Consider the following 23448-nt stretch of genomic DNA (forward strand, 5'->3'; position numbering starts at 1 on the left):
GCATAACTATTTTTCCCCCCTGAGGAACCCATGGCATACCAAGTTTGTGGCTCCACTGATTTGATAGTGACAACTGGCCTCATCCTCAAATCCACATAAACATGCCCATCCTCTTCAGTCCTCTGTTCCGACCTGGGGAAAAGGAAGAACCACAGCAGAGAGAGGAACATGGCTAAGAGACAGCTTAACCATAGCAGGATGGAGAAGAACACACCCACATTGTGGTATAAAGAGAAACAGGGCCCCATCTGGGTGGGAGTAGAGTATGGCTGTGTGAGAAGTCAGGGAAGAACGACAGGCCCCCAAACTTGCTAGATCAAGAAGTCCTCAGGGCGCAAACCGCATCCCCTTCATTTTTTGTAACCACAGTGCTTGGCACACAGTAGGAATGCAATGAATGTTGAGTAAATTCAATTGAAATGAGAAGAAACAGATTGACCAATGTAGCTTGTAATGTCTCTAAACAATTAATCCTTGAGGTTCTCAAAATCATCTGAGAGTTGCTTGCAGGCTCGGTCATAATTTTCAACTAATGACAGCTCCTAAGACCAGATACGAATTTCATTAAAACAGCATGCGAGCAGCTAGAATAGGAGCAAATGTTCTAGATGATCGGTGTTATTACCAGGATCATAGGACTGAACAGGAGAGAGGTTAATTACACTCTATCAAGCTTTTGCTATGTGAGTTTCTTTCTGGGAACAGGAGCAAATCTGTTTCAGATCTCAATTGGTGTGATAATAGGCAGTGTTGTAGACAGTGTGCGGCCAGGACCCAAGTACCAGCTGTTGGGATGGTCAGCTGTGGCCAGTCTGGGTTCCACAGGCACACTGTGGAGTGTGACACACAAAGAGGTACACATAATCAGCCCGCAAGAATGTCCATCATGTTGAAAGAAATTGCTCGGGCCGGGCTTTGGTCCACTTTGTACACCTCTGTGAAACAGTCTTATTTCTAAGGTAACATTTGCTGCTTTAAGTTCCAAATAACCATCAAGTTCCATCTTGTTTCAGCACCCAACTTGGCATTCGGGTGTGGCCTCAGCAAACTGATAACGATTACGCACTTTCTCTGACCTTATCCCAACTTTCCTGTAAACCTGTATGGTATGAAAAACAAAACATACACAATGGTAACCTAATACCAACTCCAGCTCTGGGGCGGCTGCTAAGTTGCTCCATTGTGTCTCGAGGAATGCTTTTTGCTACTGCTTTTATGGAGTCAAAAGAGAGGGTGTGACACCAAAGGTCCAACAGACAGGACTGTAAGTGGCATCTTCTTTCATAAGCCGAGCATGAGCTCTGTACCAATAAACATCTGGGCCTTCATTGTTGAGCGTCTGAGGATCAGGAAGTTTGGGTAGGAGAGACAATGGGAAACCCTACAGACAAAAATAATTACTTGAATCTGTACAAGTCACACTGGCTGTGTTGATTTAAGATGCTCGGTTAGCTACTGTGTGGAGTCAGGGCTTGATTTCTTTTTGTTATATTTACCTTTTTCCCAGGTGAACAAATGGAATAAGTTCAAAACCAGAAACTGGAGAGGACGTAAGCCAAGTAGGTGGGATCTAATGAGTTAAACCTTTAGTCTCTACAGAAAGCTAGACTTTTGGGGAGTAATGATAATGATAATAATGATAACAACCACAACAACAATAATAAAAAACACTGGAGACTTGAACTTCAGGCTTTTATCTCTGGGAAGACAGCTAATGAGATATTGTCTTTACAATGTCTCGATGAAGCTCTCTTCATGAAAGGACACAGTCTGACTGTCTAAATATAATGTTCATATTTCTGAAGCTATGTTTCTTTTATAATGAAAAACAAAGTTAATTTATGTTTCACTCTTTTTTTTTTTTTTTTAATAGTACCGGGGATTAAACCCAGGGGCACTCAACCCCTGAGCCACATCCCCAGTCCTTTTTTTTTTTGTATTTTTAAAAATATTTTGCTTTGTTGTAAATGGACATAATACCTTTATTTTGTTTATTTATTTGTATGTGGTGCTGAGGATCGAACCCAGTGCCTCACACGGGTGAGGCAAGAGCTCTACTGCTGAGCCACAGCCCCATCCCCTTTTTTTTGTATTTAATTTTGAGACAGGGTCTCAGTGAGTTGCTTAGCGCCTCACTAAGTTGGTGAGCCTGTCTTTAAACTCATGATCCTTCTGCTTCAGCCTGCTGAGTAGCTGGGATTCCAGGACTGTACCTGCTTTGGGTTTCTATAAACTAGCAGCCTGGCATGCTGACTGTTTTAATACAATTGATATCTGGTCCTGAGAGCTGATATTAGATGAAACTGCAAGCAATTCTCAGATGACTTGAGAACCTCGGTGAGTTATGTTTAGAGACATTACAGGTATGTCAAGCTGAAGCAGAAAGATCCCAAGTTCAAGGCCAGCCTGGGCAGTTTAGCAAGACACTATTTCACAATAAAAAGGGCTGGGGAGGTAGCTCAGTGGTAGATCACCTCTGGGCTCAGACTCTAGTAACAAAAGATGAAAAAGCCAGGAGACAAGAGAAAAGCAGGTGTGTCCACCTGAGAAGGAGTGCTATCTTAATCAAATCTCCTTGTGCCTCAGGTCTCCCATTAGTCAAATGGAGGTGATAATGCCATCCCAGCCTTCCTCATGGAATTGTTGTGAGCATCAAATGAGAAAAATACAAGAAAGAGCTTTGAAAATCTGAAAGAAATAAAGACACAGATGATGGGTGTTATTATAATTCCATAGCTTGAAATTATACATATTAATACCCACGTGGGCTTCAGTCATCTTCTTGAAACATTACCTACTTCATTGACAGCCCCTGCTCCCACCCAAAAAAAAAAAAAAAGGCAAGGCCTTGCTAGATAGAAAAAGATAAGCTTTTGAAAACTAGTAGGAGGAAAAAAAAAATCCTGCTTCTACCTACACTTTCGTGGAAGATTCCACGTCATGCACCATATGCTGGTTTTCTGTATGTTTCAGAAAATTTGCAAATATATCACTAGACCTATAAATTTTTTTAAAAAATCAAACAAGCAGGCAAGCAAGCATGGTATACAACAATATGCTGGCTTTTCTAGAATGCTGATAGAACTCTTCATTCAGTCAGCACACACCGTCTTCTTGCTTTAGTTCTTATGAATGAATGAGTCAGAAATGGAAGCTCCTGGCAGACAAGGATCCTGGCACATGCCTTCACATATGGCTGGTGAATAATTGATTTAAAATAACCATTTTAAATGACACACATTCATTGCTGGTGTCAGGTTCATTGTTACGAGTCTCTGGAAAGCAATATGGCAAAATCTATTAAGAGTCATAAAAACACCCATATATTTTCAGCCAGTCATCACACCCCTGGGAATTTATCCTAAGGAAATAATTCATGTGCAAAGATGGCTGTGGCAGTTTCATATGTAAAAGTGAAACTGCTTAAATGTTTCACTGTGGTTATCACATGTAAGCATAAAGATAAGGCAGCAACCCAGAGTTATATTAATAATAAAATATTAAGCTAAAAAGGAAAAATATGAAATGGTATTATAACATTACTAAAAGTCTAAAATTTGAAATAATATGCAAAAATAAAAATAATAAAATGAAGTGGGGCTGGGGTTGCGGCTCAGTGGTAGAGCGCTCGCGTAGCACGTGCGAGGCACTGGGGGTTTGATCCTCAGCACCACATAAAAATGAATGAATAAAATTAAGTTATAAAAAAAGTTTATCTGTTTAAAAAGTGAGATTATATAATAGTTTACATTTTTTCTTAACTATGCAATTAATTTTTGTTTCATTGTTGTTTGATTTGTTTTGTTTTTAGACTGGGTCTCTGGATGTTGCCCAGGCCTGGAACTCCTGGGTCCAAGCGTCCCTCCTCCTTCCGCCTCCCAGGTAGCTGGGACTACAGGTGCATCCTACTGTGCCATCTCTATTATGCCTTTTTTTTTTTTAACAACTAAAACAAATATTGATTAAGATATTTTCCATTTGAATAGGCCTTTAAGATTTTCAAAATGCTGGCATGATCTTGGTTAATTTTTACAACCATTCTAAGTGAAACCCAGATAAATTCAAGTCTAGAAATCCTCTCTAGGAAGTGGCAGCACCAGGACTTGACCTAACCCTCCAAATCCCTACTTCCTTTCCCTAAATAACCTGATTGAGCCTCATCTCAGAAAGACTGATTCATCCAGCCCAGGCTGGCCTGAACATTTGGGTGAAGTGCTTTACCGTAACCCAGCCTTGGAGGTGCTCTGGTATTATTTGAAGGTTCATTTGCCTAAAAATGTCTCTCCCTGCTTGCCTCTGAGTCTCATCTATTCAACAAAAGCTGAGCCTCCACCTGCAAAGATTTTTTTTTTCTAGTACCCTAAGATTTTGTGGACCAGAAACAGTTTTATGGGAAATCACAGCATTCTTTGATTTAGTATTGGATAGCCTCTTATATCACACAAATGGCACTTAAAATATTGATTTAAACCCTTTAATAAAAAAAAAAAACAGCTTAAAAAAACAAACAAAACAAAACACTCAATTTAGCAGTCCACTCACAAACTTCATAAACAGGCTAAAAGCTATAATGAGTCACCTCCAAAATGGTAAATTTGAACACATAAATTTCAGAATGAGCTTCGTCCTTCAAATCTCAGGGATTCCAGTAAAACCTGACCTGCTCAGGTACATCACCAGTAAATCCAGCTGCACTGGGTAGTACTGCTGGGAAACCACTGTGCTTTCTTTTCTTTTTTTTTTTTTTAATATCTTTTTTTTTTTTTTTTTAGTTATCGGCGGACACAACATCTTTGTTTGTACGTGGTGCTGAGAATCGAACCCGGGCCGCACGCATGCCAGGCGACCGCGCTACCACTTGAGCCACATCCCCAGGCCCATACACTGTGCTTTCTTGAACAGCCAAAAAGAGAACACCGTGTAAACTCAATTTCTGGGTCTGGGGATGCAGCTCAGTGGTAGACCACTTGCCTCACTCATGAGAGGCCCTGGGCTCCATCCCCAGCACTGGAAAAGAGAGAGAGAGAATTTATTCCCCTGTGCTGAGAGTTTCCAGCTCTCCTGGTAACCTCATAGGGGTCACTGATGTGACTATCTCTGCAGAAACCAATCCAAAGGGGGAATAAGTAAGATCCAAAAGAAAAACAAAGGGGACATGAGAAAAGAAGGACAAAAAGAGGAAGGGAAATATTTCAACCAAATGAAAAATGTCTGAGAGTTAATTATATGGGGCAATGCCTGACAAATTATTAGTGCTTTGATTTATGAAACATTACATATAGAATGCCTGGTATAGGGTACCCATTTAGTAAATAGTAGATGAGAATGAGTTGCGCTTTATAGAAATATTCTGGGTGGTAAATGTATATATTGTGTAGAATAACAGTATAATAAATGAGAAAAGATGGAATCAGAATATCACCATTTTGCAGCCACAAATGAATTGATGGTCCTAGGCAAAGACTCAACAACTGCTAATATCAAAAAAGGAGAGAGTCAGTATGTGTTCCCAAAGGAAGAACCAAACACCACCTATGCATACTCATCCTGAAAGATAGCTGAATCTGAGTCTGGTCCAGCTTCTAAATCAAAATATCAATTTAAAAGAAAAAAACCTGACTTGGTGGTGCATACCTGTAATACCAACAACTCAGGAGTCTGAGGCAGGAGGATTCCAAGTTCAAAGCCAGCCTCAGCAACTCAGTGAGACCCTGTCTCTAAATAAAATACAAAAAAAAAAAAAAAAAACTGCTGAGGATGTGGCTCAGTGGTAAAGCACCCCCAGGTTTAATTCCCAGTATCAAAAAATAAAAATAAAGGAAAAACAGAAAAATGAGTACTCTACAGGGATGTGATCCATAAAATCCAGACTGGAAACTCTATAAGCCAAATGATCCTGTTTGTTCAATACCTAAATCACATTGTCTGGAAAGACAGAGAGAGACAGGACAGACCCTCAGAGAGAGAGAGAGAGACAGAGAGAGTGACAGGTGGAGAAACAGATCTATTGATTAATAAACTCAGAAGAGTTATCAAAAAATTCATAATGTGTAGTCCTCATTTGGATGATCATTCACATGAGCTCTAAAAGCAACAGGACATTTGTGAAACAATTGAAAACTTGAACATTGACTAGGCGTTTGAGATGTTAAAGAATTATTGTTAGTATTTTTAGATATGATGATGGCATTGTGGGTTTTTTGAGGACTCCTCCCCTTTTTTTAGAGATAAATGCTTAACCATTTATGGATGAATACCTTGTATTTGCTTCAAAATAACAAATGTGAAGAGAATACAGGATTTAGAAGATACAATAATGTTTATGAAACTTCGTGGGGGTTCACTATAATGCTCTATTTTTATTTATTTCATATATATATATATATATATATATATATAGTTGTAGGACACAATACCTTTATTTTATTTATTTATGTGGTGCTGAGGATCGAACCCAGTGCCCCATGCACACAAGGCAAGCACACTACCACTGAGCCACAACCCCAGCCCTCAAATGTTTCTTAATAAAGAGTTGTGGGGCGTGGTTTGTTTTTGTTTAAGAACAATAGTACCAGCAGGGTGTGGTAGTACAGGCCTGTAATCCCAGTAACTCCAGAGGCTGAAGCAGGAGGATCTCAAGTTCAAGACAAGCCTCAGGAACTTAGTGAGATCCTGCCTCAAAAAATAAAAAAAAAAGAAAAGATGCTAAAGATGTAGGTCAACGGTAGAATGCCCAGTACCCCCCCATACACACCAAAAAAAAATCCCTTCTTCCCCTTCTTCTGTTAGTAAAGTAAAATGGTTTGTTATGATAGCCTGAATTAAAGAGAAGAGCTATAACAGCACCACTTTGTACGTGCGTGATGCAGAGAATAGATCCCTGGGCCTCATGTGAGCACTGTGCTGCTGAGCTGCCTTGCTCAACTTTGCAAAACTTTTTGAAAAGAGAGTTGTCTTTGGTAGATTACAGAATAGAGAACAATGAATAAAATTGCCCATCACTTTTTCTTAAATGTAATTGCTGTTCTCTTTTAAACAAAGAGAAAGAAAGAGATGGGAGGAATATAAGAAATAAAGGATGGAATTGATGTAAGGAAAGAGGAAAGGAGGAAAGAATGGTAAGAGTCACCATGAGGATGGAGGTGTATAGACTGGATTTGAACAAGCAACTTGAAACAATCAAGTAAGGCAATGGAGTCTTGGCTGATGGTGAAACCATGGTGTTGAAGATGAAATACATCTTCAGTCAGATGGCTCTTGGTTCCTAAGCAGTACATGTTTCTAGGCCCAATGACTTGAGTTCTCTGACCTCAGTATACACATCTACAAAAGGAAGAAAAACCATGCCTACCTTTCAGAATTTATGTAGAGATGAGGTATGTGAGCAACTGTTCCACAGCAGGCCATGAAGGAATGAATCATCACCTGCCTCTCAGGCTAGTAAGCCCAAGGCTTCACTTACTAAAGTAAGTCAAGTAATCAGTAAAAAGATCAAAGATGCCAGATCGGCAATGGTTCATGGTTCTATGGTTCATGGTTCATGGTTCCACGGCACATCTAAAACATTGCCATTTATCCATGAGACTGTACCTAACTGCCCATTCATTTACTGAAAGGATACCAAGTAAAACTTTAGCAAAGGTGATGAGCAAACTCACAATGTCTCTGCACACTAAAATGGATTAGAATGTTGTGGATAAAAAGTGGGTTACATCACTTCAGATATTTTGGACTAAAATTCTTATATCAAAACACTCACCAGCTGGGCGCAGTGGTGCATGCCTGTAATCCCAACTGTTTGGGAGGCTGAGGCAGGAGGATCACAAATTCAAGGCCAGGCTCAGCAATTTAGCAAGGTTCTAAGCAACTTAGCAAGACCCTGTCTCAAAATAAAAAGTAAAAAGTGCTGGGAACATGGCTCAGTGATTAAACACCCCTGGGTTCAGTCCCTAGTACCAAAAAATATATATATGTATATGTATATAAATATATATTATGTATACATATATATTTATATATAATATAAATGTTTTATATTACATATATTTATTTTTTTAAAGAGAGAGAGAGAGAGAGAGAATTTTTTTTTTAATATTTATCTTTCAGTTTTCGGCGGACACAACATCTCTGTTTGTATGTGGTGCTGAGGATGGAACCTGGGCCGCACGCATGCCAGGCGAGTGCATTACTGCTTGAGCCACATCCCCAGCCCTATATTACATATATTTAATAATATAATATGTTGATTGTATATTCATATATAATATAAATATTTTATATTCATATATAATATAAATATTTTGTATATATTATATAAATATTTATATATATATATATTTCTATATAAATGTATATAAAATGTATGTATATATTCACCAGCAAAAGATATTTAGCTAAAAAAACTTTTTCCATAATGAAGTCAGTTGCACTTCAGCTCGTAAAACATCAACCCCGCCCTGAAATGCTTGCCTCCTGCCAATGTATTCATTTACTATATAATGTGGGTTTTGAGCTGGGAATAAGGATGAGTGCCACATTCCAACATATTCAGGACCAAAGGTTATGACATTCTGAGGGATGTCTGGGTGCTTCCTATTATTTGATTCTTCTGTAACCATGCCTCAGTTGATGCTAAGTGCCAAATGTAAAAGTGAGAATTTCAGGGGCTAGGAATGTAGTTCAGTGGTAGAGTTGTTGCCTACGCACAAAGGTCCTGGTTTCCATCTCCAGCATTGGGGTGGGGGAGAGGACTCACTAAGAACACCATATAATGTTTTGTTTTGTTTGGCAATGCTGAGATGGAGCCCAGGGATGCTGAACTACATCCCAAGTCTTTTCATTTTTTTATTTTGAGACAGCGTCTCATTGAGTTGGTGAGGCTGGCCTCAAACATGATCTTCCTGCCCCAGCCTCCCGAGTAGCTAGAATTATAAGAGCTACTGCCCCTCTTTCAGAAAAAAAAAAAATTTAAAGGGTTCAGGATATACATCAGAGGCAGAATGTTCCTTGGTTCAATCTATGGTACTACAAATAATAATAATAATAAATGTAGATAATTTTTAAATAAATTATATTGTTATAATTATTACTAATAAAGAAATGAAAAGTAATGCACAGTTTCTGTAGTTTAAAATACAGATAAACCAACAAACAAAAATTAAAATTTCTTTTACTTTTAAAACATTTTTTTAAATTAAATTTCCCACTTTTCTACTACCCATGGTTAACTAATGCTAGTGTTTTAATATATTTTGGGATATATTTAATATATTTGGAATATATTTTTCAATCTTTCCATGTGCTTGCCCAGCACATGGAAAGCCTGGTCTCATTTATTCTTTCTCACGGGTAAGTTTTTTGGCTTTTTTTCTGAATACGAGAATGCAGAACCAATGCTTTTTTCATATAACAATATATCATAAAATTTTCCTACTAGCCTCTACTGCATCATACAAAATACCTATGTATTACCCCATCATATGGACATGTAATTTGTTTAACAATCCCTCATATTTGACACTGCAATGCTTTTTATTTATTATATTTAAGAGGCAGAATCTTATTCTGCTCAGACTGGAGTACAGAGCTTATTCATAGATGAGATCCCACTATGGATCAGCATGTGAGTTTTGATTACTCCATTTCTCACCTGGGTAAGTTCGACCCTCCTTAGGCAACCTGGTGGTCCCCCACTAGCAGGAGGTCACCATATTTATGCTAAACACTGCAGACACAGGATCATTATAGCACACTAGAGCCCCAAGTCCTATGCTCAAACAATCCTCCTGCCTCAGCGTCCCAAGTAGCAGTGTTTACAGGTGAGCACTACCACATCTGGCTAAATTCCTATTTTTTTTTTTTTTTTTAGTAACAAAATCTGATTTCTTAAAATAAAATATATCAGTGACTGTCTGAGAACCTTGTGCTTTAGTAGTTCCAGACCTAAACCTGCTGAGCAAATAGACTAAATGCAACCAAGAAAGCCCAGGTCTCAAGTTCAAAAACCCCTTTGAACTCTGGCAATTCCATTCATGTGCCTCAGAAGACCTGCACCTGTGCAGCCACCTCCCCAGCTCTACTGGAATTCCCAAGGTGGGATGCCATACAGTGGCTCAGGCAGCTGTGCTTCTCTGGAATCCTGTGGGAGCATTCATCCTGAGGTTCAAGCAATGTCATGTTTGCAAAGTCTGAGTCAGAACCTCACCACCCACTGAATGAAAAGCACTTTTGCTCCAGCTTTGTTTCAAGATTTGCCACAAAAAGAAAAGGAGTGTGGTGGAGGGAAGAGAAACCACGGAACTTGGGGCATCTTTTCATTTCCAGCTGGGTGGCAGATGCTCCATCCCTTTGGGGCTTCTGGGTTTCTCAGCACCAACTCCCATCAGACTTTAGAGCTGCTTTGACTCTCACGCAACCCTAGACATCCAAGGCTGTGCCCCAGGTGGTTTTGTCCTAAAGGAAGTATCTCTTGAACAGAATCAGTAAACCAGGAAGCAACTGTGAAAGGAAGTCACAGGCCTGGTGGGGGTGGAAAGTAGTTCTCAGAATGCTGGCTTCTCCCAGTGTTGATTTTTCTGTATAAACATTGCAAGGCATACTAGGCTGGCAGCAAAGATTAATTTCAAGGAAGGGGGGAAAAAAGGTGTACCTGTGCTTGCGTGTACATATATTATTTTTGTAGGTATATGTATATAGGCATATTGATATATTAATATTTTGCAAACAAAGGCCTGAAACAATAGATAATGCTTTATGGTGGAGGAAGAGAGTGAAAGAGACCTATGAACATAGATAGAGAGGGCAGCTGAGGCTCAGTGGTAGAGTGCTTGCCCAGCACATGGAAAGCCTGGGTTCAATACCCTAGTACTGAGGAAAAGAAAAAAAACAAAACATGAGAGGGCACAGGACACTTATTAAAAGGGACGAAAAAGACTTGGAGAACTCTCTGCTAAACTGAGATTATCTCACTTCTTTTGAGTGTTTGCAATAAATGTGTGGTTTTTTTTTTTTCCCCTCCAGGCAAATTAATTACCAGAAAAATATCCTGCCTCCCAGCTCCTTGTCTACTGCCGGATGGTACCTGTCAAAAAGATAAGATCTTTCAATGAATTAAAGAAGGTGAAAGGCCAATCCCTCCTAGTCATCTCCCTGCGATTTACATCAGTATAATTATATCTTCTATTGCTGGGGGAAATTGACTATACCTACAGGGAAATGCTAGGGATATATAGAAAGTTTCTTTTCTTCTTTTTTTTGAGATAATTTTTTTATTGGTGAATATTATTTATACAGAATGGGGGGTTTCATGGTGGCATATTCATATATACATAAAAACATAATTTGATCAATTTCAAAGCCTCTTTTTAAATTACTGCAGAATACAGGGTTGCAACTCTATTTCTGGACTCATCACATGTATGTGCTTGGGGAGGCCAGAGGGAGTTTATAAACATGGAGATATTTTTTTCTTCCTGAACAAAAACCTCAAGATAGAATTGGATTCATGCTAAAGAGAAAAGGAAACCAGAGGCTTAATATTAATTCTGATGAGTCCTTAATTGTAATGTGCATGTGTGTGCTTGCACATGCCGAGAGGGGTGTGTGTCTTTATGCCCACAAATCCTTCTGTATGTTTTATTTCCTTGCACAAGATGGCTTACCAAACAGATGGTGCCCTTGCATTTGTTCTTTTTTTTTCTTCTTCTTCTTTTTGCAGTTGTTCTTTAAATCACATTTAATTTGAGCTTTCAATGAGCATTACTATCCTTCTGAGGTTTCACTTCTTTGATCATGTTCATATTTACATATTGTGTATCCTAGTATACTAATTGTACACACAAATATGTGGTTATGTACCACACAAACTCATGTACATATACATATAATGACATAATTTTATTTAGCCAAGGGCATGTCTATGTTCTTCACCTTTCATCAAAGGATGAGCCAAACTTTAATTATTACCTGTTCTTCCCTGTTTAAACATTAGTCTCATGTGATGTATTAATTTGAAAATAGGCTCATGCTGCTTACTGCCTGGGATAAATTGGGTACTAAAAAAAAAAAACTGTAAATGCAATTAATACGAACTCAGGTGCCCCTCTCCTCTCACAAATGGTCTAATTTTATCACTTAGGAATGAGACTTAGAATGTGATTTCATAGCCCATTTAATTCAGTTAGTGTCAGGGATGATCTGATGTGATTTGTAACTGCCTATTCTAATTTAAATTGCCAATTTAAACATTGATATATCTTATTATTCAGATTTTCTCCATAGTATTTTGAGGACTCTTCATGGACCTTTAAAAATATTCAGAAAATCTGAGCCTCAGACTTGGGAACTTCCTCAATAGCATGTTCCAAATCTACCTTGGTAATAAATGTATTGTTATGATACTCTGACTTTTGCTCTCCCATCTTTTACCATCAAATATCAGTTGATGTGTGTGTTCTTTAGATTGGCGATTACAAACTGTATAGGAGTAACGGAAAAGCATATCAACCTGGAAACTATGGGCTCAGTGTGATGAAACTTTAGAAACCTTTAGAAGTGGCCAGGCATGATGGTACATGCCTGTAATCCCAATGACTTGGGAGACTGAGCCAAGAGAACTCAAGTTCAAGGCCAATATCAGCAATTTAGCAAGATCCTAATCAATTTAGCAAGACCCTGTCTCAAAATAAAAATTTAAAGGGCTGGGGATAGGGCTCCATGGTTAAGCACCCCTGAGTTAAATCCCCACTATTACCTTATTTATAGGAGAGGAAACTGCTGTCCTAAAATGTTACACAATACCCCAATTTCAAAGGTTATGATAATTTGATCATAACTCAAGTCTCCTGAATGTCAAACCAGCTTCCCCAATACATTTCTTTTGAAATATTTTACAAATAGAGCTCCCTCTGGAAGGTTATCTAGGATATCCAACGTTCTCACAGAGAACTCAGTGTCTCTTTAGGGATATATATGATGGCAGACTGGCATCTGACAATGTATCTCCATCCCCCAAGTTCATGGTACACTATATTGATATTCCTCCCACTAAGAGATGGAGTTCATGTTGCATCCCTTAAATCTGGACTCCCGTGTCCTACAGAAGTGATGCTACTTGACTTCTGACACTAATCTTAAATGGTGACTCAGCTTCCCACTTGTTGTATATTTGTTTGATTTTTTGTTTGTTTGGGGGAGGGGGTTGTTTGTTCCTTTTGATTTTTGTGGTATTAGAGATTAAACCTAGGAGCACTCTGTCACTGAACTACATCCCCAGCTCTTTTTATTTTTTCTTTTGAGTCAGTGTCGCAGTAAGTTGCTTAGAGCCTTTCTAAGTTGCTGAGGCTGACTTTGAACTCATGATACTTCTGTCTCAGCCTCCCGAGGTGCTGGAATTACGGGTGTATGCCAAGGTGCCCAGCTGCACATCTTTTTTACTGTATATTGTCCCCACAGCAGGTATTCTCTAATATGGACTTCTGCCTCAGATTTATATTTAAAATCAGAAATTTCCCTGAGTACCTTGACAGCAGAGGTAACTCTATTAACTAGTTTACTGTTTACTGAAGGAACAAGAAAGGCACACCAACAATGTTGGTTCTCCAGAAATCTTTATCTTGGGAGATTTTTCCTCGACCAATACTTCCACCTACTTATAAGATAATTTTAGATCTTGAATTAATCACAGTTATATTAACTGTTTATATTTTATATTCTGCAAGTCTCCCAAGGAGACCTGCTGATATTTCACACAACTCATTCCTTTATGTGTATGTGTGGGGCTAGAGATCAAGCCCTAGTCCTCCCATGCTCAACATTATCTCCACCCCTGAGCTACACCCCCGACCCCAAATCATTCTTTTTTTAAGTGTTGAATAAAATAGAATCAGAAATAGAACCACTGGTACAATATTCTTTTATTTCAGTAACAACATTTCTAACAATACCATTCTTCACCTCAACTTCACTCTATGTCAATCAAAATCATATTGTGGTAGACGTTTGCAATTCTGAAATCCTTCTTGATTTACTTTACTCACTCATTCATTTTTTTTTCTTTTATTCATAAACATTTATGAAACACATGTGCCAGGCAGTGGACTAAGCACTAGAAACATAGAAATAAATAGAGCAGAGTATCTGGTACCAAGAAATTTGTCATAGGGCTGGGGATGTGGCTCAAGCGGTAGCAAGCTCGCCTGGCATGCGTGTGGCCCAAGTTTGATCCTCAGCACCACATACAAACAAAGATGTTGTGTCTGCCGAGAACTAAAACATAAATATTAAAAAAAAAAAAAGAAATTTGTCATCTATTGGTGCAGAGAAGACATGTCAACAAATAATTGCAGTACACAAATTTTAATATTTTAAGTAAAAATAATAAGTTCTATTATCATAGGACAATCTATGATAATAGAATTATCATCATAGAATTATGATACTAGTCTTATACTAGAGTTATCCTATGCTAATAGAATTATTATTATAGATTATTCTATTATCATAGAATTATCATTCTAACTATCATAAAAATTAGTCTACCTTTAAAACACCATACAGAATATATGAAGCCATAGACTCTTTCCCCAGCACTGCAAAAGCAACAAAAAAAGGCAATACATGCACACACACACACACACACACACACAAAAGACAAGCAAAATGGGGACTCTTTGTAACACCAGATAAACATCTAGAATGAATAAAGAACTATAAACCAACCACTCAAGAAAAAGAAAAGTGACTCAATTTAAAAGTTAAAAATGGGACTGGCAGTGTAGTTTAGTAGTGAGTACCTGCCAATCATGCCCTAAGACCTTGGATTGATTCCCAGCATCTCAAAATAAAAAGTAAAAAATAAATTTTAAGTAGTTAAATACATGAACAGACATTTGATGAAAGAGAAAATATAAGAGGTTGATTTAAGAAAAAAAAAAAGTTGTTTGACCAATGCTAAGCCTAAAAAACACTGCTGGAGATATCACAATATCTGACTTCAAATTATACCACACAGCTTTAGTAACAAAACCTGCATGGTACTTGTGTAAAAACAGACATGTAGATAAAGGGTACAGAATAGAAGACAGACAAATTCACACATCTACAGTCATCTGATCCTTGACAAATATACCAAAAACATACATTGGAGAAAAGGCAGCCTCATTAACAAATGGTCCTGGGGAAACTGGTTCTCCATATGCAGAAGAACAAAACTAGACCCTTATTTCTCACCATGCACAAAAATCAACTCAAAATAGATCAAACACCTAGGTATTAGACCAGAAACGAGGCAACTTCATCAACACTCACTCCAGCACACAGGCACAAGAAATAGCTTTCTCAGTAAAGCTTAGGAAATAATTTCAGGAGTTAATAAATGGGTCAGCATCAAATTATGAAGCAAAAGAAACAGTTAGGAATGTGAAGAAAGAACTACAGAACAGGAGACAATCTTTGCTAGCTACTCTTCTGACAAAGAATTAATGTCTAGAATGTATAAAGAACTCAAAAAATTAACACCAAAAAAAATAAATTAATAAATGGGCAAATAAATGAAATAGACACTTCTCAAAAGAAGAAATACAAATATAGAAAAAATATTCAACATGATTAGCAATTAGGGAAATGTAAATTAAAACTACACTGAAATTTAATTTCATGCCAGTCACAATGACAGTCATCAAAATCCAAACAACAATCATAAATGCCAGTTAGGCTGTTGAGAAAAAGAAACACTTTTTCATTGTTGGTGGGACTGTAAATTTGTACAACCACTGTGGACATCAGTCTGGAGATTCCTCAAAAGACTAGACATTGAACACTATATGACTCAGCTATGCCACACTCAGTATTTATACTACAGAATTAAAGTCATCACAATACAGTGATACAGGCATACCCACGTTTATAGCAGCACAATTTACAACAGCCAAATTTTGGTGTCCATTATAACCTAGATGCCCATCAATGGATGAATGGATCAAGAAAATATTAGATACACACACACACACACACACACACACACACACACACACACACATGCACAGTGAGGTTTTATTCAGCCATAAAGAAAAATAAAATGAAATTATGTCATTTATAGAAAAATGGATAGAACTTGAGACCATTATGTTAAGCAAAATAAACCAAAGTCATAAGTTCAAGAGTTGTTATGTTTTCTCTCATATGTGGAAGCTAGAGGAGAAAGGGAAAAGAAAGGTTGGGGTGTGGAGCACAGAAATCTCATAAAAACTAAAGGGAGATCAATAGAGGAAAGGGACCAAGAGAAGGAAGAGGGGAGGGAAAGGGGAAATGTTAGGGATTAATATTGGCCAAATTATATTGTTATATTGTGTGCATGTATGAATATGTAACAACAAATCCCATCATTATGTACAACTATGACTGTAACTACAAAAGTTACTTGGCCTTCTTGGTATTCAGAGAAATGCAAATGAGGGCAAGTTACTTTTTTAATAGTAGCAGCAGCAGCAATAGTAAATTCAGATTGGCAATACATAGGTAGGATACACATGGAATTCAGTTTCAACTTTGTAGGAAAACAAATAATTTTATATATCACTGGTGGCAGTATAATGTGGTCCATCCATTTCCAAAGGCAAATCAGAAGCATCAAGAACATTTTGTTTTGTTTTGTTTTTTGTTTTTGTTTTGTTTTAATTTTTGTTTTTTTGGGGAGTGGGGGCATATACCAGGGATTGAACTCAGGGGCACTCTACCACTGAGCCACATCTATTTTGTATTTTATTAGAGACAGAGTCTCGTTGAGTTGCTTAATGCCTCGCTAAATTGCTGAGGATGGCTTTGAACTTGCGATCCTCCTGCATCTGCCTCCTTAGCTGCTGGGATTACAGGTGTGAGCCATCAAGAACATTTTTAATATGTTCTCCCTAGCCTCCATTTTTCTGCACATTTCTTTAGAAACTGAACAAAAGAACATGGCCAACTGGCACTGTAATTCACATCTGTACTGTCAGTTCCCCAGGAGGCTGAGGTGGGAAGATTGCAAGTTCCAGGCCACTTGGGCTACTTAGTAAGAACTTGTTACAAAATAAAATGAAAAACAAAGGGCCTGGAGGTCTAGCTCAAAGGTATAGCAATTGTCTAGCATGCATGAGACCCTGGGTTTGATCCCTAGCACCAGAAAAAAAAAACAAAAACAGGGACATGGCCAATGAATGCAGCTTAAAGTTAGCAGAGAACTAGAAAAAGCTAAAGTGCCATAGATATAGAAGTAATTACATAAGTTATGACACAGCTGCACCTTCTGTGCAGCAGTTTAGAATAAAATAGATCCTTAATTCAATGACATAAGACTCTTCAACACATTATACAGTTGTTAAAAAAAAATGGCAAGTTGCAAAAATGATAGGTGCACACAAAACTATGCAAACAGAATATTTTTACTTGAAAACATTGTTTTTGCCAGACTCATGCCTGTAACCCCAGAAACTCAAGAGGCTGAGGCAGATGGATTGCAAGTTTGAAGCCAGTCTCAGCAGCTTAGCAAAACCCTCAACAACTTAGAGAGACCCAGGGTCAAAAATAAAAGGAACTAGAGATGTACGTGGTAAACGGCCCCTAGGTTTAATCCCCAAAACAAAAATAAAAAATAAAAAGACTTTTCTATAGGGTTATGTATATGTAAGTACATGTAAAGGCTTAGAAGGGTCCACAAAACCCCATGGTAAGGGAGCATCTGAGTTGAGAGTTGCAGTGGAGAGTTGTAGTTGAGAGTCCCATCTGAGTTGAGAGTTGTTTTGTTTGAATTATTTTATAGAGAATGTTTTCATATTTACTGTTATTACTTTAAGTAATTTTTATGATTTCATACGATTTTTAAAACAGTTGCCTTAGAGAACAAGTGCCCAAACAGGGATACATATATGAGGTTCTATGTGGCCCAAAGAAAGGTGAGATAATCCAGTCCCTAAAGTTTCCCATTCTTTAAATACACCTTATTCTTTTTCTTCCAGAAGTAAAAATTCTATATCTCAAGTTCATAACATAGATACCCCGGAGACTCAGTCTGAAAAAAAGCTCCTCTAGTTTCTGACAGCTTTAGAATGCTGGCTGCCCTGAAGAAGTTAGAACAAAACGAAGGAGGCACTCATGGCAACGTGTTAATCCCCCCAGCGGCTGTCTGAGGTGTCAGCATTAGGAGCTTCATCTAGGCAGGGAAAAGGAGGAAAGGAGAAATTTGTGCGTTGCCCAGAATTGCTCAACAATCAGAAACAGGGCAGAGCTTTAAATCCAAGAGACCAACTAGAGTTGATTCTGTGTGGAAATCATGAGTCAGAAGACAAGGTTTATAGGCATCTCCTATTCTCTCTCCTTCCCACCACAACCCTGTCCCTACACACACCATTTTATTTTGTTCTCCAAGTACTGGGGATTGAATCCAGGTTCTTGAACATGCTAGGATTGAACCTAGGTGCTCCCCAACTGGGCTACATCTCCAGCATGTTTTCGTTTGTTTGTTTATTTGTGTGTATGTGTGTTTATTCTTTTTCTTCAAAATTGTTCTTTTTTGATATACATGATAGTAGAGTCTATTTTTGACCTATTATACATTCATGGGGTATAACTCATTCTTTTGGGGGGCGTGGAATACGGGGAATTGAACTCAGGGCCACTCGGCCACTAAGCCACATCCCCAGCCTTATTTTGCATTTTACTTAGAGACCAAGTCTCACTGGGTTGCTTAGCGCCTCACTGTTGCTGAGACTGATTTTGAACTTATGATCTTCCTGCCTCAGTCTCCAGAGCCACTGGGATTACAGGCATGTGCCACCTGGCCCAGCTTAGAATATAACTTATTCTAGTTAAAATCTCATTCTTCTTGTTGTACATGATAGGGAGCTTCACTGGTTGTGTATTCGTTTATGAACATAGAAAAGTTACGTCCATTTCTTTCTTTCTTTTTTTTGGCAGGGGTTACTAGGGATTGAACTCAGTGGCACTCAACCACTGAACCTCATCCCCAACCCTATTTTGTATTTTATTTAGAGACAAGGTCTCGCTGAGTTGCTAAGTGCCTTGCCAATGCTAAGGCTGGCTTTGAACTTGTGATACTGTCTCATCCTCCCCAGCTGTTGGGATTACAGGCATGCACCACTACATCCAGCACATCCATATCTTTATTTTATTTTTTTTTGATACAGGGTCTTACTAAATTGAGCTGGCCTTGCATTTGCAATCCTCCTGCTCAGCCTCTTGAGTAGCAGGAATCACAAGTGTGCATCACCACACCTGGCTACAGGCATCTCTGTCTCAAGAAATTCAAGGAGTCATGACTGACCTCCACCAAGTACACTCCCTTCCATGGCAATGGGGCTCATGCCTACAGGACAACTGGGACATTTCAGTCTTTCCCCACTACAAAGCCACAGCCAAAGTCGGGTCTCCAGGAGCACTCTGAGCCTGATTCTCTGTGCCTGCTCTTCTGCACTTTAGACGTGAGCTCAGTGTGAATTACTGCATTGGAGGGTATCCTTTGCATAGCAATTTAGCCATTTTTATCTCAAGCTGGAAGAGAATTCAGTGATTTGAATAAATCTGGTATAAAATAAAAAAGTCCATTTTATTCCCCAGCTAGCTTCACAAGTAAAAAGTACCCAGAAATGGTTGTGAATGCAATATGTAAATTCACAAATAAAGCCAAAGCTCTTGGCATCCTTATTTATTCCCAACAGGTGAATCAGGAGTGCACACTGACAAGATGTGATGCTGAGTAACTTGGCTTTTTTTTTTTTTCCCTTCCCTGATTTAACTGAGACCTGTAATGTTATTTGATGCAGTTTTCTGTATTTAATTAATTTAACATTCCAGATTTTTAATTTGCATTTAATTTAACATTTCAGGTTTTTAATTTACCAGATATTGTTTATCAAATATTCATTTCAGAGACTTTCACCGTATATACAGTGCATACCCCTCTTTAATTAGTGTGTGGTAAATTAATTCTTCTCTCCTTGCTCCTTCATCAGATACTGGATTAAGGAAGTTGCGCTGGTTCAACACTGCACATAAACTCGTTTATTAAACCAAGATGGTAAATTTCCTTGTGTATTTGCATTGCTAGTCTGCCTGCTCTCATGCTTAACCTGAAAAAAAACTGTTGTAGCTAAACCCAGAAATCTTTGATGACTTAAAACTGACTGCTCGGTTTGACAATGCAAGTGTTAACATTTTATATGTTATCCAGTTCTGATCCAATTCTGCTCTTGTCTCAACCTTGGGTACGTAATTTGGACGGCTCCTTTCCTGTTCTTCTTCAGTCTCTCTTTGCCCATATTATCACCCTCTGCCTCCTGGGGGCATTTATCAAAATGAGATTACTCTGGTCAGAGCTGCCTGTCAAGTCTTCTCTAAGATTCAAATCACAGACTCACCTTTTTATCCCTAAATGTTATAACTTTCTTTCCTCTTACCTCCTTCCTACCCCAAAGCAAATAATAACCTGTCCCCTAATTGATACTGTGTTTGAATTCTGTTGGCAGGAACCAGTGTGGGAGCAGGAGCCTTTATGAGCTATTTGGGAACACATTACTTTCAACTCTGCACCCTAAACACAGTCGAGCACAATGCCTTGTACAAATAGCGAAAGAGGAAATGTTTTTTACTCTTTTGGGGAGATGGTTGGCTGGTTGGCTAGGTATCCATTGTGTGCCTAGCACCAAGGTAGTTTTTTTTCTTTTTTTTTTTTTTTAACCTTTCCTCATTTTTTATTGATGCATTATAGTTGTATGTAACAGTGGGATTTGTTGTTACAAATTCATACATACACACACACAATTGAACAATATATAAGGGGCTAGAGATATAACTTAGTTGGTAGAGTGCTTTCCCTGCATTCACAAGGTCCTGGATTGGACCCCCATCCCCCCCAAAAAAGAGAGAGAGAGAGAGAGAGAAACACAACTGAACAATATGTATAACAATTTGGCCAATATCATCATCTTCCAGCACTTCCCTCCTCCCTCCTCTGGTCTCTTTCCTCTATTCTACTGATCTCCCTTTGATTTTCATGAGATCCCCACCCCCACCTTTCTTTTTCTTTTACCTCTCCAAGCTTCCACATATGAAAGAAAACATAACCCTTAACCTCCTGAGTTGGGCTTATTTTGATTAACATAATATTCTCAAGGTCTATCCATTTTCACCAAGGTAGTTCCTTAAATTGTGTTTTTCCACTTAAGTATTTTTCATAATGAGAAATTTTCCTCACTTAATGGGTGAGGACACTGAGGCTCAGAGAGTTAAGTGGGAATTTACTCATGCCTTCACAGTTAGCAAGGAGTTAAGCTCAAATTGTCTGAACCCAAATCTGTCTGATCCCATTGTAATGATCACACATGGGCAAGACAGACTATGTAACTGGTGGAACCCAGTGAAAAGTTCAATTCATGTCCCTTGTTTGAAAACTATTAATCATTTCAAGATAGGGACAGCAGAACATTAAACCTAACATGAGGTCCTTCTAAGCACAGCGTGTAGGACTTCACAGGTCCCACACTCAGGAAGTCAGCCCTGTACCTGGGGCTGACTTAGTCACTACTCATATAGCCATAGTCATTACTCAATTCCAGATCCTGCTTCTCACTCCAGGCTGTTGCTACACTCAGAAAAATTATCACAACCTATGTGTCAGAGGCAGAAACAGACCAGCTTCACCCTATCTAGAGGTCAGAAATTTGAATCTTGTTTACATGCTTATAGAAAGTTAGATGGGCCTTCTAAAATTGACAGAGATGGCCAGGTGCAGTGGCACACATGCTCATAATCCCAATTTAAGAAGCTGAGGCAGGAGGTTCAGAAGTTCAAGAGCAGCCTCGGCAATCAGAAGTTCAAGAGCAGCCTCAGCAATTTAGCAAGACCCTCTCTCAAAATTAAAAAAAAAAAAAAAAATAGGACTTGGGATGTAGCTCAGTGATAAAGCACCCTGGGTCCAATCCCTAGTACCAAAAGATTATAAAATAAAAATAGGCTGAGTATGCTTTGTGGGCAAAGAATATCTCAAAATACAATTCTATTCCATTGTCCCATGTATGTCTAGAAGTGACGGGTGGGACAGGAAATAGCTTGCTTTGCTCTGTAATAACTCACTAGCCAAATAAAACATACTCCTAAGAATCAGTATCCTGCCCTTGCTCTGCAGATTAAACAGAGTAAGCACTCAGGTACATGAGGAAGAACCAGATCCCGGATGGAAACAGTAAGGAGAAACGTGGCCACAATCCAGCAGATGAGCCCAAGAGCTAGAGCTGAGAGTAGTGCCCAGAAAGAATTCTCCTCTTTGAGCTCCCATGAGCCAATATCACTGCCTCTTTGAGCCCCATGAGCCAATATTACTAAGCAGTGTGGAACTCAACTCTTTCAACAGTCACCAGCTAAATGACTGCTCCTCTCCACCCCCAAAGCCATGTCACTTAGGCTACCATTCTTTCCACAGGAAAGATAACTTGTTGAAGTGCTTTTAAAGATATATTAAGGTATCAATCTCAGAGGTGGTGTCATTTATAAAATATCACAAAAACAGAGACAAGGAAGTCTTTGGAATCTTGTGGTCCATCACAAAGCAATATTGTCTCTCAGGCTTGGTGTCTGAGAAAGAGTGGCAAGGCCAATACAGAACAAAACTAACATGAAAAGTCATGAAAGATGAAGGAATGCACCAAGTTACAGGCATATACCTATTCTTTGGCTATTGAAAGCCAATTTCTTCCTGTAAGGTCAAGACTTGTGTCTGTCTTGTTCCTTAAAGAATACCCTGGGCCTAATGCAGAAGGAGAGAAGGGAAGGAAGATGTTCCAAGGGGAAAGATAAACCCTAAGTTTAAAAGATACAACTCCAATCTTTGTTCCTTAGTCATTTTTTCTTATTTCAAAAAATGGGTGATGGCCTTTGCATGAGCCCTTTGCTGAGTTATACATGAATGTGTTACACCATATTTAACTTCATCTGTCAGGAACTTTGGTGCCAGGGCATCACCTGAAGTCCAGAACTGAAGTGTGGGGCTAGGGTGGAGCTCAGTGACAGTGTACGGGTCTGTCATGTGTGAGGCCCTGGGTTCGAGCCCAGCCCTGAGGTTGGGGGTGGGGTGGCTTTAAGAAAAATTGAAATATAAGCATTGAATACTGACTTTTTTTTCCTTCATTGTCTACTGTGTACTTCTGGCTACCTGAACGGCTATTGTGTTCCTGGGGTGCCCAGCCCAACAACAGTTCCCAAAGGGTCATCAGGAGATGCTGCTCCTCATTTGCTCTGATGCCCTCTTTTAAAAAACAAACTTTTAATTTGGGATTAATTTTAAATTTGCAGGAACTTGACAAAGATAGTACAGAGTCCCCATATACTGTTACTCTGATGCTAACCTCTTACATAACCACAGCATTTATAAAAACTAAAAAATGAATGCTGGTACGCAACTAT

Source organism: Callospermophilus lateralis, chromosome 10 (genome assembly GCF_048772815.1).
Source record: "Callospermophilus lateralis isolate mCalLat2 chromosome 10, mCalLat2.hap1, whole genome shotgun sequence".
NCBI lineage: Eukaryota > Metazoa > Chordata > Mammalia > Rodentia > Sciuridae > Callospermophilus > Callospermophilus lateralis.